This window comes from Aquila chrysaetos, chromosome 14 (assembly GCF_900496995.4).
Source record: "Aquila chrysaetos chrysaetos chromosome 14, bAquChr1.4, whole genome shotgun sequence".
NCBI classification, from domain to species: domain Eukaryota; kingdom Metazoa; phylum Chordata; class Aves; order Accipitriformes; family Accipitridae; genus Aquila; species Aquila chrysaetos.
In genome coordinates, this window is record NC_044017.1 from 2,511,984 (window position 1) to 2,528,930 (window position 16,947).

The following is a 16,947-nucleotide window of genomic DNA, read 5'->3' on the forward strand; positions in this document are numbered from 1 at the left end:
GAAAACTATTATACACCAAACTTTACCCATAATAATAGGTGTCATTTCTGCTATCCAAGCTCAAGATAGGAAGCATCTTATGACCTGAATAGCCATTATGGGACTATTGGTTTTTTTAGACACTGTGGTGTAGTATGTATAATAATTGAGTGTGCTCTCAGATGGATGGCTTAACCTGACTGCCACTGACTGTCCTCTTTGCACTCAGTAGTTCCTTTGAGACAAAACCAGGTATGGTTGAGGGATAGTTTGCTCTAGTCGGCAGGACTGCAGCTTGTTGTGGTAAGGTAATTAAAGGTTTGCCTTGTTCCACAGCCTCCGCAGTCCTCCAGGACCTTCCCAGGCACCTTTCTACCCTCAAACACTCCCACGTGGCATCATATCCCATTTTGAGACCAAAGGCACATACTCTTACCAGTTCTCCATAGAAACCTTATAAGCAGACTGTGACATCTCTGTCTTCATGTATTTCAAAACAAAATCTCATTAAAGGCCTCTTGGGTCATAGGGCCACAGAGGAGACCTGGACCAGTTGATACGTAACATTGATGAGACCAGCCCACTGGAGAAGGTCACACGTGAGTCATCCTGTACCAGCCGGCCTGGGAGCCAAGGAAATCAATCACTGAGCAGGAGCTTTAGTAACATTGGCATAGCCAGAATCCAGCTCGCATGGATTTAGAGAATGCACGGATGGTGAAAATATTCATTTTTCATTCAATCAGATCTATGTGCATTGATTCAGAAAGCAAACATTTTAAAGTGGCTCTTGTCCTTTAAAACAATGCTGTTAGTGAGATCAAAAGCAGCCCGAGTAATAAAGGTTAGCAGGAAAACTGTAGATGAGTAATTACACAAAAATCTATACACCTCCATGCAATCTCATTTGAAAACACTGTGGACAATTTTTTGCGATGGACGTCCCTCTCTCTCTCTACTGGGGGTAATAAACCTTGGAGATTAAATGAAGGAAAGAGGGAAATGAGCCATTTAGTTCTATTAACTATTCTAACCTGACATGTATGGAATTATATAATAATTACTATTGAAAGGTAGAACACATCGTTTGGATAGGGCAAAAATGGTCAGGCAATATCAAACTACTTCTGTTAATTCAAAACGGACTGTAATCTCTTAGCACTGCCAATTTTAAGAATCTTGCCAAGTCGCTGAGGAAGCTGAATCAACAAAAATGAATTTTTGATTGATTAGGAGTAAGTCATGCTATTCCGTTCTTTCAAACACAGAGATATTGAGGTTATTTAAAGGTTATTAAACATTTTCTTCTGTGTATATTTGTCACCTTAATCTCATCGACACTATTCAAGAACAGAGGTTTCTGCTATAGCTCATGAAGCTTTTGAAGTACAAGCTGTGTATTTAATGATCAGTTTATATTGTGAAGGTCAAAACCCAAAAAGGCTAAGTCCAAAATGTGATTATTTGCAGTTGACTGTGTGTCCCATTTCTACCACTGTTACTCAGACTGCTAGTAAACACTGTAAGCTCTAGACCTGCCATATAAATTCAAGCAATCAAAAATTTTAAAATTTAGAGCTATCATGCAAAGTGCCTCAAGAAACTTGAATAAAAGAGGGTCTACTCACTGCAGGATGTCAGAATTCAGCCCTGTCTAAGTAGACATCAGGTTAGTAAAGACATTTTCAGATAATAACCCTATCTCTCTGCAAGGTTATAAAAATCCTATTAAATATCACTCTGATCCTCAGGTACAATAAGAAATTAATAAAAATAAAAGTCAGAATTGAGTATGTAGAGGAGAAAATATCCCATAAATGAAAAATGACCCAGAACTTATAGGCCTTGAGTCATTTCTCTAACAGCTGCAAAAATGTCAACAGCAGTAAAATATAAAAAGCCAGCAGTGATTTCATTAATAGTACTCTGCTACACTGCAGAGGGGATTGTGTTAGCATACACTCGAAGGACAGACATTCCCTTTAAAATTCAAATACGTGAACTGGAACTTTTCCTCAGCTTCAACCTACCTGCTGTTACTTACACAAGTGAAACTGGCCAACTGGAGATCATTAATCTGTGGTCTCTCCGAATCTTTCATTTTCTCAGTGAGTGGAGCACAGCACGCTGGAGCACATTCCACTCACAGCAAGAGCATCAAAGAGTCCAGAGACTCTGGTGTAATGATTGCTGATTATGCTAATTCTGCACTTACAGTATCAGTCGAAAAACATCCCCCACACCACTGCAGGCTGAGAGCCACTGTATGTGTGTCCTTGAGCTTTTTGTTTTCCAAATGTTAGTGCCTCTGGTTAATAATTTAGCCTGTCTTTAAAGCAGCCTCTGAAAAATGGAAAGCAAATACACGGGCGGTGAAAGGAAAAAAATAACACTGTGGTTAAGATACTAAATGAGGACTCTGGGTTCAATATTCAGCTCTTCTCACAAAAGCCCTGACCGACCCTGAGCAAACCAATAGAAGTGTGAGAAAAACACTTAACTGAGGCATGAGGAAACTGTCTTGTCTATTTAATAGCACGTTGCCTGAGCAAAGAGGTTGTCTCTTATTACCCACAGGTATGGCACTCATACACCAGGGCATCAGCAGGGACCTCTGGATGCTACTTTAATACAGTTTTACACTATAGCAAAGGTCAAGTAACATTTTGGGATGCAATAAAGTTAACATCGTAATGTCTGGACTGCCTGAAAGCAGCAGAAAGCATACAGTTGTCCAGTCACATAGTGAAGCAGAGGTGGCTGGGACATGGGGCTGACTGCAGTGCTCTGGCCACACCTTTCCCTTACCAATTTGCTCTCCCATGTAACACCACAAGTCCAATATGCTGATAGAGGCTAAAGTAATCAAAAAAGTTGAATGCCTGAAGAACTGGAATCCTAGCACAACCTGGAAGGATTTCTAATAGCTAAGATCTCATTAAAAGATAGCGTTTGCATGTAAAGCCAGACAATAGTGAAATAGGCCTTGTAGGTTGTGATTGACAGTGCACCTGCACTCTCCATCCACTAAAGACCTACAGGTTTATGGTTCAGTGGCCAAGGACATGACACAGCTTAATTTTAAACTGCAGAACTGCAGCACAATACTACAGTTTCCTTCTCTTGTTTTTCTTCCTGCACAGGTGACCTTATTCCATCAGGATATCGACAATGAATGCAACTGTTTCAGATATTGTTATTGAAGTTAATTTCTGGTAAAAACTCCCTGCGTCCTTCTAGGCAGCAACAATTGTTGAATGTCAACCTACATCTGTACTAAATGTTGTGAAAATCGAGAGTCTTGTAGTGGCAGTTTGATAGGCAGAAGGTACATTTCATTATTCTCTCTTTTGTGTCATATGTCAAAAGACGATAAAGATATCATAAAAAAAAAAAATATGTGTATTCAGATTATCTACTATAGTTGCCTAATTTAGGCAGAGACGCTGCACTCTACTGTTTGTACTTGAAGTGAGTCTGGCAATCCTAAATACCAGATGGTGTGAAATTCTCATCTTTTGGTCTTAGACCTCCAAATATTTCTGAGAGTTACTTTGGCACCTACTATAAATGACATGAATAAAACCTCAAGTTTAATTTAAGAGTTTTCTTCTCAAGGTGCCCAGAAATAGCATAATGTAAACCTCCAAAGAGATGGAATTAAACAACCCTGTTAACTCCAGAGCACACTCTCCAGCTGATCAATAGAACTTCAAAATATAAACACCACTTTAAGACAAAACCAGAATGCTTTACAATTTTTCAAGAGAAGGCATCAAAGACACAGGGAAGGATATTTCATGTCCCAGCTGAGTGGCAGTTGTCACTATCAGACCTTTGACTCTACTTGAATGGAGACATGCCCCTCTTCCTTTGCCTTCATCCCCCTCCCCAGCTTTAATACTGAGACTTCAAAAGAGAGAAAATTGATCATTAAATAGCTGAATTACAGGAAAACACATAGATCTTTCAAACTGCTAATTTCTAAAACTGAAAAATTTTATTTCCATGAAATTCCACAGACATGGAATCCAACGTTCATGTCCCAAACTTTTTCTGAGTTTTCTCAGTCACTGCTAAGAACTGAATCATTTTATAAACAATCTGAACTTCAGTTTAAAGTATGTTTTCTTTTGTCTTTTACCTCTGTTTGAGCAACACCTATGGTATTAGTAATAAAACTTACGACAGTAAGAATGTAAAAAACAAACCCTAAAAAAGCCAAGATTTTCAGTTCTGCAAGAATACCGAAGATTACAAAAGCAAATAGGATCATCAAGAAGACACTTGCACACCCTGTCACTAATCCTTCTATAACTGACAGACAGGTAATGAACGAGGAACAGGCTACCTAACATAGCCACCTCGCTTTGCAATTACGTCATTATGCCATTAGAGTGGGTCATTTCCTGGTATGGTCAGCAGTGAAAACAGAGGAAGACCTTATCTACCAGACTTAAGTGTTAAGATCACTACTTCTCCACTAAGTTGCATTTCTTGCCCCAAAGCATCCGGAGTGACTCAAACCCTTTAATAAAAGAATCTGCAAAGGGAGGATACATATATGTCACACAAATGCAAAAAGTGAGAGTAAAGTGCTTGGTTAACATCCCTTTTCCTGCCAAAGTCAAGGCTCATCTATTCTACCTCATCACTTTTACCTGACAGGAGACAAAGTTTCTCCCATTTCAGTTCAGATACTGAATCGTCGCTGATAATCAGTTAGTTTCAAGAAAACAAACAAAAACCGAAGCAAACAGGTCTCCCTGTTCCTTCCCTACAAAAAGGCTTATCTGACCTTTAAGACCTCTGGAGTTGTGAAGGAGTATCCCACAATAAACATCCCGGTGTCAGGCTCTTACTCACATTAATCACTGCCTTTTCTCTGTACAACCTATAAATGTTAATGTCAAAAACTGCTATGTCCATATATGAATGTATATGTCTGTATATGTATGCACACATATACATAGATATGACTACCTTGCATAGCCTAACTTTATTATAACATCACTTGTAAATGTGACAACTTTCAGGAATGTTACAAAAGCTCTCTCCCACCAGCTGAGCAACTAAACCCTGAAATCCTCTTAAATCCATTCCTCCCATGCAACAAAAGAATCAAAGAAAAACACTAAAAAAATATAATGGAACATATTTCATTAAGCCATAAGGTGCTTGCAATGCAACAAACTATAGGACAATCCAGTCTTGAGATATGTGAGATGATTTTCACTCTGTCTAAAACCTTTGGTTAGATTCAAGCCTAGTACATTTTTGTCTTCTGCAATTTCAAATAATTCCCACAAACTACATAAAGTGCCTGCCAGTTTGTGAATTTTAAAGATATTAGAGTGACTGAGAAGTAATAATTGCCTTGCTATTTTCTTTCCCAGTCTCTTAGCTAAAATAAAATAAAAATTTTGTAATCTATTTCAAATAAGCAATAAGTCTCCCATCTCTAGTATTCTCTAAATCTTTATTTTTGCCAAAGGAAGAAAGCAATGCAAAGGCCTTTATACGGTAAAGATCCTAATGCTCTTTCCCTCAAGACATCTTTGAAAGCCCTTGAAAACACCACATAAAGGGGATCAATGAACCTCTGATAAAATTCTTGAGCCATCCTCCCAGCCCCAGGGGGAAGTTCCCTTTCTCACTGGTAGAAAAGCTATACGAACATCCATCTTTTCTTCTGGTCTCTCAAGCAAGTCCTGTTTCTCATTTGCCAAAGCTTGAAAACCCGCAGTTCTTTTAAAAAAACTACTGCTGAACAGGAAGAATGATTTATTCCCAAAAGAGCTTGCTTGTAGCTTTTCTGAGCTACCCTCAATGTGTTAGCAGGGTCCCTGCAGGCCTGCCCCCAACTATGGTGGCATAGCCCTACTATCTCCCTCTACATTCTCCTTGCTTTATAACCCTTAAATAAAAAAGAGAAGCCTACCCAGCCTTTCATCATCAAGGGCTTTGTAAATCTAGTTTTAGCCTTCATTTGCTTTTAAATTTCCCCTGAATTCCACACGTTCCATATCTCTCAGCCAGCTATGGAGATTACTCAAACAACTAAATACTACACATGTTCCCCAAAAGAAATGTGGAAAGGCCACCAGGCTCTCCTTAGCCCATCTCTAATTTCCAGCTGGGAAGCATAAAATTCCTAATCTTTTTCTTCTTCCATGAAACAATCTTTTCTCTTTCTAACTGGAACTGTATGACTGAGAAAGCAGCTAAGGAACTACCAGTAACCCAGTCAGGAAGCAATAGCCTATAGGCTTCTGTTAGACTGGAGAGGGCTCCCAGAGGACATACACTCTTTGGAGAAATTTTCCAAATGTTTACCCAATTTTTCTCTATAAAATTCTGTGGGGGGTTGACCCTGGCTAGACACCAGGTGCCCACCAAGCCACTCCTCCTCCTGAACTGGACAGGGGAGAGAATATACAGTGAAAGACAAGAGATAAGAACAGGGAGAGATCACTCACCAGTTACCATCGTGGGCAAAACGGACTTGACTTGGGGAAATTAATTTAATTTATTACCAAGCAAATCAGAGTAGGGTAATGAGAAATAAAACCAAATCTTAAAAAACACCTTGCCCCCACCCCTCCCTTCTTCCCAGGCTTAACTTCACTCCTGATTTCTCCACCTCCTCTCCCCGAGCGGCACAGAGGGACGGAGTATGGGGGTTACAGTCAGTTCATCACACGATTCTGCTACTCCTTCCTCCTCACACTCTTCCCCTGCTCCAGCGTGGGGTCCCACCCCTGGGACACAGTCCTCCATGAACTTCTCCAGCATGGGTCCTTCCCACAGGCTGCAGTCCTTCACAAACTTCTCCAGCGTGGGTCCCTCCCACAGGCTGCAGTCCTTCAGGCACAGACTGCTCCAGCGTGGGTCCCCCACGGGGTCACAAGTCCTGCCAGAAAACCTGCTCCAGCGTGGGCTCCTCTCTCCACGGGGCCACAGGTCCTGCCAGGAGCCTGCTCCAGTGTGGGGTTCCCACAGGGTCACAGCCTCCTTCAGGCACCCACCTGCTCCAGTGTGGGGTCCTCCCCGGGTTGCAGGTGGATATGTGCTCCACCGTGGACCTCCCTGGGCTGCAGGGGGACAGCCTGCCTCACCGTGGTCTTCACCATGGGCTGCAGGGGAATCTCTGCTCCGGCGTCTGGAGCACCTCCTCCCCTCCTTCTGCACTGACCCAGGTGTCTCACTCCTCTCCCCCAGCTGCTGTTGCACAGCATTTTTTTTCCCTTTCTTAAATCTGTTCTCCCAGACGTGCTACCACCGTCACTGATGGGCTTGACCCTGGCCAGCAGCAGGTCCCTCTTGGAGCTGGCTGGCATTTGCTCTATTGGACATGGGGGAAGCTTCTAGCAGCTTCTTACAGAAGCCACTCCTGTAGCCCCCCCCCACTACCAAAACATTGCCATGCAAATCCAATACAAATTCAAAGGTTTAACTGTTTAACTAGGTTGCCCAAAAAACACTTTACCACATTTTGCCTGTTGGTAGACTCAACATCCCTAAAGGTAAGATGTTTCTCTACTGCTCAATATAGCTTAAAAATTGCAATCTCTATCAAAAATACCTGTAATTTGTTCATGAAAAAGAGCCCTTGACCTTCCAGTTCCTATTCACAGAAGATTTCTGGTTATAAAATATAATCAAGTGCTTTCGTCCAAGTTTTTACTCATAATTAAAGCCCCAGAATAACTGACTATATGCTAATATACATCTATGTTAACAACCTCCCTGAATGACTTTTATTTGCTTGGAAACCTTTTCTCTTTTTGATGACTTCATTATTTTTCCTCCCAAACAGAGCTGATCAAAGAATTCTACCAAGTGACAATTTCCTGGAGAATGTGGTCGATGAGCACAAACTATGTCATAAATAACAATCTTAGGTTCAAGAGGCTTTTGTGGAACTGAAGACAGGATCTGAAGGGACAAAGAAACTCACAGCAGGTTCCAAGTATGTCTGCCTTAAACACAAAGACCCCAGGTGTAAGGGTGTTCCCATTCAGAAACCAGGAGGTTTCTCTCAAAACTGTTTTCTAACAGACATACCCACAACCTGAGAACCCTGCTATGGGACATAAATTTAAAATAATATCAATTTTTCAAACCAGAACCCAAGGTTCTCCTTGTTCTTGGGCAATTTCATTATGCCATGCAAACGTATATAAATATCAAAATAAAAAATATATAATTATCTATGCATCAGAAACTTTGTGTGTTTGAACAACTGAAACCCTGAGACAGACTCCAATTCAGGAAGTTTTATCTCAAAGTGCTTATCTCTAGTAGCACTCTGTTCTGTATTCCCTAACACAAATGCGTGTCATTCATACACAGGTCCCTCCTTCTCGTCCCCTTTGTTCAAGACAGTGAGATAACCTACTGTTGCAAAAACTGCAAAAACTTTATGCAGTTCAAATGGCTGCAGATTATGTTTAACTACTATATCCCTAAATTTTTACAAACCTCTGCTTTTTTAATTTTTATATTTCTTCTACTACACAACTGAAAGCTCTCCCTTGTCTACAGATTCTGCTGTAACCTCTTTGCCAGCTTGGTGTTTGAGATTTCCACATCATTAGTTGTACCAAATGTTTCTTCCCTGTTTCTTTTCATCCCCTCTCCTTCTCTTTAATAATTTATCAGACCTTCTTCTGCACATTTTTAATGCTCATGCCCCAGTCCTGGAACATTCTGGCTCTCCATCTTTCCACTCTGCTTAACATGTTCACAATTCAGTATCATTAAATGATGAGATCTGTCCTTCCCCAAAAGGTGAAAAGGCCTCACCACTAAAATGTTGGTCCTGCTCAGGACATCCGCATATCTTCCATTTGTTCTCTCCAGCACAGGAGGCAGAACTTTGTGAATGGAAATAAAACTTTTCTCAATATGCCATGCCCAAAAAACTGCCTAGGAACTGATCACTTTCCACACATTTCATTTCTCAGTATCTTCCGTACTCACGCTTGTGAAACACAAAGCATGCATTTCTTCACCATGAAGGGTTTGCATCTTGGGGCTGCTGTGTGCTAAAACCCACTTATACAGGCCCTCAAATTATGCAACACTCAGCATTAGGATGTTCAGAAACACCACAGACAAATCAGGGCTGTCTGAAATATCCACAGTAACAAACCTGGAAAATATGAACAGTAAACAGATGCAGTTGTATTATTTATCTAGAAAAGTTCAGAGGTACCTTTTAAATCACGTTGAACTTTACACCTTGAACCTTACACAGAAATATTACTGGGAGGCTGCAGAATGTTAGCAAACTTAGTGAAGAGTATGTTTTATGTCGATTTTAACTCTAGAAGGAAGTTGTCATAGGCTTAATAGAAAACTGAAATATAGAATTAGATGCTACATCAAGGACCACTTCCTACATCTAAAGCATTCCCGGAGAAACTGTTCTTACTGTAAGAAGACAAATTGACAGTGATTTCTCAGGTAGCTGGCAGATGAATTATGATTTTGCATGTAAATCTCTACAGTTTAAATAACTGGGACTAAACATATGCCTGCTGTGGTATTCTAGGAAAATGTTTTCACTGTGAGAGGTCCTGATTGAAGCCTTAACCATCACTGGCTATGGATATCCACCTTGGTCATCTCTAGGGCGACACATTACTGGCATAAAACCACTTCACGTTATTACCTTCTGATGTTATTCCTCAGGTACTCATTTCTTAGATTCTTTTGTCTTGCTTCAGCAGAACTAGGGTTTCCCTTCGTATTACTAGATACAAAAGAATCTCTACAACTTTTAAAAGTTGATCTTTCTGGGGAATTTATTTGCTCTAGAGTTGATTCCTGCAAGTACGTGATTAGCATGATGCATGGAACACACTGAAGTCAAAGAGCTCTGCTGAGGTGGAGGAGACCTTTCATGTCTTTCTACTCTTAAGAAACAGAGAATTCAGGTATGTGACTACTAAACTTGCCTTTATGTTTCTGATGCACCTCAAATTAATGGATGAAGTCCTATTGTATTCCTTAACTTTCTTAATGGCCATGAGAATTTTACATAAAGGAACACCTTCAGAACTATTTCCTGAACAAGAATACCTCTCTGTCATGCTCAGGGGGTTGTTTTGGCAGCTGTACTAAAACAATGGAGCATTGCAACACAGACTTCTTCTTGCAAGACTATATTCACTTCCATTGTTTATGTCTTGACCACATTTGCCCAATCCATCGAAAAATGGCTTCCACACATACCTTTGCTCAGAAACTGAATCCCCATTCCCCTCGCTTTCTCTTCTCTCTCACCTTCACTTAATTATTGAGCAACCTCATAACAACAGTAGATAAAACAGCCAAGAGCAGCATAGACTGCAGTCCTGCATGTTTACATGCCAGCACCTGTGCCTGAAATCATCTTGAAGGCAGAAGTAAGTAAGGAAAAGAACCTAGATGGTGCTTCTCTTCTCACCATATGGAATCATTCCGAATGGTTGAGATTGGAAGACACCTCTGAAGATCATCAAGACCAACCCCCTTATTCAGAGCAGGTTGCCCAGGGCCATACCCCATCAGGATCTGAATATTTCCAAGGATTGAAACTCCACAACCTCTCTGGGCAATATGTTCCAGTATTTTACCAACCTTGCAGTACTCTTGTTTTCTTATGTTTAAATGGAATTTCCTATATATTTCAGTTTGTGCCCATTTTCTCTTGTCTTGTCACCGGGTACATCTGAGCCAGTCTGGTTCCATCTTCTTTACTCCCCCCATCAGATATTTACACACACTGATAAGATGCCCTTGAGCCTCCTCTTCTCTAGGTTGAACAGTCCCAGCTGTCTCAGCATCTCCTCATACAGTAGATGCTCAAGTCCCTTCGTCAGCTTCATGGCCCTTTGCTGGACTGGAGCTGGTATGTCCTTGTCTCTCTTGCACTGGGAAGCCCAGAACTAGACCTAAATCTCCAAGTGTGTCTCTCCAAGACTGAATAGAGGGGAAGGATCACCTCCCTTTACCTGCTGGCAACAGTCTGCCTGAAGCAGCCCAGGACGCTGTTGCCTTTCTTTGCCATGATGGCACATTGCTGGCTCATGTTCGAATTTTTGATGACCAGGACCCTCAGGTCCTTCTTCACTAAACTGTCTTTCAGCCAGTCGGCCCCCAGTGTGTACTTGTGCATGGGGTTATTTCTCCACAGGGGCAGCACTTGACATTTGCCTTTGTTGAACTTCATGATGTCCCTGTCAGCCCATTTCTTCAGCCTGTCGAGGTCCCTTTAGATGGCAGCACAATGACCTGGTACACGAGCCATTTCTCCCACTTTTGTTTCATCTGCAAACTTGCTGAGGGTGCTCTCTGCCCTATTGTCCAGGTCAATAAAGAAGATATTAAAGCGTACTGGCACCAGTATCGACCTCTGGGGTACACCACTAGTGCCTGGCATCCAGCTGGACTCCATACCACTGATCAGAACCCTGTGAGCCCAACAATTCAGTCCATTTTTTCATCACTTTACTGTCCATTTTTCTAGCCCATACTTCATCAACTTGTCTGTGAGGAGATTATGGTAGACAGTGTCAAAAACCTTGCTAAAGTCTAGACAAACAAGATTCACTGCTCTCCCCTCATCTACTGAGCCAGTCATCTCATCATGGAAGGCTATCAGGTTAAACAGGCATGATTTCCCTTTCATAGATCCATGCTGACTACTCCCAATCACCTTCTTGCTGTCCATATATTCAGAAATTGTTTCCAGATTAGTTGATCCATCAGTTTCACAAGGTGGGACTGACCAGCCTGTAGTTCCCTGGGTCCTCCTTCCTGAAAATAGAGCGGCATTTGCTTTCTTCCAGTCCTCAGGGACCTCCTCTGATCATCATGAGCTTTCAAAGATAACCAAGAGTGGTCTCTGAATGACACTGGCCAGCTCACTCAGCACTTGTGGGTGCATCCCATTGTCCAACGGACTTGAGCGTGTCCAGTTTGTCCAAATGATCCCTAAACTGCACCGAGGATAAGCCTTCACAGCCCCAGACTTTGCCACTGGTCTCAGGGACTTGGGATTGCTGAAGGCAAACCTTGCACTGCAAAGACTGAAACAATGAAGTGCTTGAGTACTTTGGCCTTTCCATGTTGTTTGTCACCAGGTGCTTTCCCCATTCAGCAGCAGGCCTGCATTTACCCTAATTTTCCTTTTTTTTGCCACTGATGTACCTGTAAAAGCCCTTCTTTTTGTCCTTCACATCCTTTGCCAAATTCGGCTCCGGGTGAGCTTTAGTCTGAGCGTGAAATGTCTTCTCAATAAAACTGAGAATTAACAATGTTAATTAACAATTAACAATAAAACTGAGAAACTAACAATACAACAGTGTGTGTGAAAGGCTTCCAGTGCATGGAAACATTTCCCGGCATAATTTAATCTATGGTTTAAGCATAGTTTTTGTGACTCAAGGTGACAGAATATGTACCTGAATGTATTATGGTATAACTCCAAAGTGATACTCATGGGATTATACCAAGTTACATCATATGCAGATGCAAGACTACTAAACTTTTTATTAAAAATGAGGGGGCTATGTATATATTGCTCTGACTACAGTTCCCAGTTGGGACACATTCTTTATTCTGTAGGGTCTAATTCAAGTTCCTTTGAACGTACTGGCAGGATGTTTATCAATATTACATACCTATCCTAAGGTTGGGGAAGGTTTCTTATCCCAGAATACACATTGTCATACTAATCACATAGTTTATTTACTGCTGGTTTTAGCCTTTCAGGCCTGTCCTGCTTTCTACAGAGCAGAAGATGAATGAGAGACCTTCTTGCCCTTTTTACCATCAGGTTAAGTGTTGGAATAAGACAGGTGTTTGTCTTTCACTCTGTGCTTGGACCTACTTATATTGACAATGAACTCTTGGTAAAACATCACGTAGGACTGACAATCTTTTAACAGGTTCATACAAACTTGTGGCAATCAACTCTATGGTGCAAGTATAAAAACAAGCATACACACACACACAAAAAAAAAAATCCCATGTACTCTTGGGTTAAGAATCCTTCAAATGAAAACTGGAAGGGTCAAACTAACTGTTACTGCGCGCCCTGCATGACCCCACTGAAAATTGAATGTTGCACAGAGCGAGCGCCAGTGCCGAACTGGGCCTGGCATGTCTTCAGAGGTACACGTTACATCTGCCCATAGGTCAGCCACAGATCTGCTCTAATTTCAGCTGCGGCTCAGCTGCATCTCCTCAGCTTTGTGAACAAAAACACGAGCAAGCCTAATTCTCCCTGCATCCCCCGTGAGCTTCTTACAGCACACCAGAGCATTCAGAGGGCAAACACCGGCACGCATGCAGGCTGCTTCAGCCAGTAACAGCGCGTGTTTTGGAAGTATGACATACAGACGTGGCTCCGTTCCTGTGGAAGGCAGGATGGCACGCTGCTGACCACTGTTTGCCTCCTGCACCGATGTGTATTCTGATAGGTGATTACATTTTCTTAAACAAACCTATTTATTTATGTAAACAGTAAATTATGATTCCCTGTGATTTTTTTTCCAAATAGACTTCAGACCATTTTACACATACTAATATTACATTATTAATATCTTAATATTGTAAAGTTTTACAACAATCTAATCCTGAAACTCTAGGATTGTCTTCAAAATATGATGAATCTTATTAGCTGAGAGATAAGGTTGGTTACGTTGGAATTAGTAGAAATAGGCATTAGGAAATTTGATTCTACACTTTCCCTTGCTCATAACCTACAGAACTTTTTATTGTTTTATGTTACACACCTATTATTTGCAATGTCTTTCAAGACAGCATATTAAAGGTCATTCCTGGATATAAAGTTATGACTGAGGACAGAAGAAAGCGGAGTTATATTATTTTTAACTAATGAGCAGACCTGGCTTAGGAAAAAAAAGTTCAAGAAAGATATCTTTGTCACTACTCCATGTACGCAAGATGATTCAAACTACCCTGTAGTCAAGCGCTGCATTATAAGATAAATGCTTCCTAGCTGCAATTCTGTGGCTCAGTGGTGACAGCATTCCCTCCTCACTTGCAGCTGTATAATACAACCCTGCTCCTTTCATTAAAGCTGTAGAAATAAAAATGGAAGAACATTTGTCCTTCAGTTATTGCATGGATATACATAGAACATACATTTACCTAGATCTAAGTACTGCAGGGGTTTTATTTATGAGGACGGTGCAGAGGAGAGAAAGTGCTTGCTTTTTAAACTCGGTGAGGGCTAACAAAGCATATCCTGCTCTCAAGAAAAGCCAAGGACTGTTCTTTCCATACAGTCCTGAGAGAATAGGCAGAGAAGGCGAGGATAACACCCTCTCCATGGAGTAGCAGTTTGAGGAAGAGATCTGTTTTAAACCACTCAGTAGCCATAAATCCCCTTTAGCTTTAAACACTTGTCTCTGTAGAGCTCTGAAAGATGTAATCATTCCCTCAACCTCTCCTGAGACTGAGTATTTTCTCTTCTCCCTCAAATGAGGGAAATGAGCTAAAGCTAACCCATGGAAGCACTTCCTGACTCCTTATTGTTGGTGTAAGCCCCCACCACATCTCAGTCCCACAAAAGAGTGAGAAACCTTTAGCTACCACTGCCACACACTATTTCCACAAAAAAAAAAGAGATACAGAGTGGACGTAGGGACACTCCAACAATTAAGTGCAGATGCAGGCAGAGCTAATGCCTTGGAATGTGTTTCTGCAGGGAAGTTCAGCATGGTAAGAAAGCTTACTTGTTTTCCACTCGCAGACTCTTACTTGATGTCTGTATCATAACAAATTACAGTAAATTATAAATGTCTTGCCTGGTTACATGAATTAGCTATGCGCAGATGTACTGTGACTGAATAGCCAGAACAGCAGCATGAAGACAAAGTCAGTGGTGACTCAGTTCTGCCTTCTTTGTTACAAAAGTACTGGTTTTCTAAAATGCCCTTCTTCAAAGGATCATAACATCACACAACATCCCTAGAAATTAAAAATGGGATAAAAGCTTGTTTAGAGCAAAATAACAATGTGTTGCCTTGGAGGCAGAATTCAAGATTCTTGCTACCCAAAGTTATAAAATTGCCTACAAAACCATGATCTCCTCCACACGGTAGTGCTTTTTTTCACTTGAACATCACTGTCGTGGTTTAACCCCAGCTGGAAACTAAGCCCCACACAGCCACTTGCTCACTCCCCCTGGCAGTGGGATGGGGAGAGAATCAGAAGAGTAAAAGTGAGAAAACTCGTGGGTTGAGATAAAGACAGTTTAATGCAAAATGCAGTTTAAAGCAAAAGCCGTGCATGCAAGCAAAGCAGAAGAAGGAATTCATTCCCCACTCCCCACGGGCAGGCAGGTGTTCAGCCATCTCCAGGGAAGCAGGGCTCCATCATCCCTAACGGTGACTTGGGAAGACAAACGCCATCGCTCCGAACGTCCCCCATTTCCTTCTCCTTCCCCCAGCTTTATGTGCTGAGCATGACGTCGTATGGTGTGGGAAATCCCTTGGGTCAGTCGGGGTCGGCTGTCCCGGCTGTGTCCCCTCCCCACTTCTTGTGCACCTCCTCGCTGGCAGAGCATGGGAAACTGAAAAATCCTTGACTTAGGATAAGCACTACTTAGCAACAACTAAAAACATCAGTGTGTTATCAACATTGCTCTCACACTAAATCCAAAACACAGCACTGTACCAGCTACTAGGAAGAAAATTAACTCTATCCCAGCTGAAACCAGGACAATTACAAACCACCTTCAGTTAAAGAAAGACATTTCATCAGCAGTGGTTTGCTCTGAAGGTAACAGAAAATATGAGAGACACTAGAAGCAATGAGTCTGTCTCAAATTTGCATGTTGTCTATGGGAATATTTACTAGACCTACAGTCACAGCAGTTACACGCAGAATCTATGCGATGTTCAGTAGTTCTAGCCTCTGCCAGTGTATAATTGTAGGCTGGGGCCAACTGGGAAGGAAAGCTACAAAAAAAAAATCTTTTTAGAAAAAACTTTGCAGACGTTTATACAATACTAATTATCATTTTTATAGGGAGTTCTGCACTCAGAGTGATGAAGCTACGTAAAATAATTAGCAAAGTGAAGGTGGGGTTTTTTTCCACTACAGTGTTCAGAACTCAGTTTTCTTTTTTTCTGTGTGTATATAATAGTTTCTAAAATATCCTGTCTGAAACTACTCTTCTGAAGTTTACTAGTTTCTACTTAAAAACGTTTCTACTTAAAACCAGACCTTTAAGAAGCAGCACATAACAGATATTCATTCCATCTTAACTGGCTGCACTTGCATTTTACATGGGTGCACAAGTACTCCAGTCCCAGGAAAGGTTTTACCATGCTAACGGATAAAAATGCTCTGCTGTTGTATGGCCATTCCGCCATCGCAGCTCGGAAGCATATGCACTGTCAAATATTAGGCCAAAAGGGAACAAAGGCTACAAGGACACTGATGTGCCATCCTGTCCCAGTCCATCTGCAGCGATTCCTTTGTAAGATGAAAGGATTTAGCTTGGGTTATATCTGTTTACTGTGACAGGAGAATAGGCATGTTTGTGGCAAAGAAGGAGAAGACTCCATTAGCATGCATACACAAGCCTGAGAGGCTCTAAATTTTCAGGTGAAGAGTTAATATTCACACAAGATATTCTGCCATTGGTACTGGCATGTTTTCACGCAATCTGATGTTACTGGAAAGCAAATGCATCTCTGTACCAACCTATGGTATGCACAGTACCCATTTTTATATTTCTTTTTACTATTTTGTCTACCAAATAATAAAAAATATCTTTCAATTCCATTCTATCTGGCATGCTAAAAAAATGCTGTGATGGATAAAAATTATTTTGCACTGAGAATCTTAATTTACCAGCATCAACTCTGCAAGATATTTCTGTCAATGGACTGATGGAAATGACAGCAGGGCACTCACAATTCCACTTCATTTATATAA

The 16,947-nt window shown here is 41.3% G+C and overlaps 1 long non-coding RNA gene across 2 annotated transcripts in view; it reads right to left on the minus strand.

The window, feature by feature from the left end:
• Window positions 1-2,165, minus strand: part of LOC115350703 — a 34,253-nt gene extending 32,088 nt beyond the window's left edge. Inside the window, exon 1 of one of the 2 annotated variants that reach the window (XR_003926572.2) lies at window positions 2,010-2,165. This is a non-coding gene — a long non-coding RNA (uncharacterized LOC115350703). The remainder of the gene's footprint in view (window positions 1-2,009) is intronic. The other variant, XR_003926571.2, reaches the window with a different exon arrangement.
• Window positions 2,166-16,947: the final 14,782 nt, after the last annotated feature.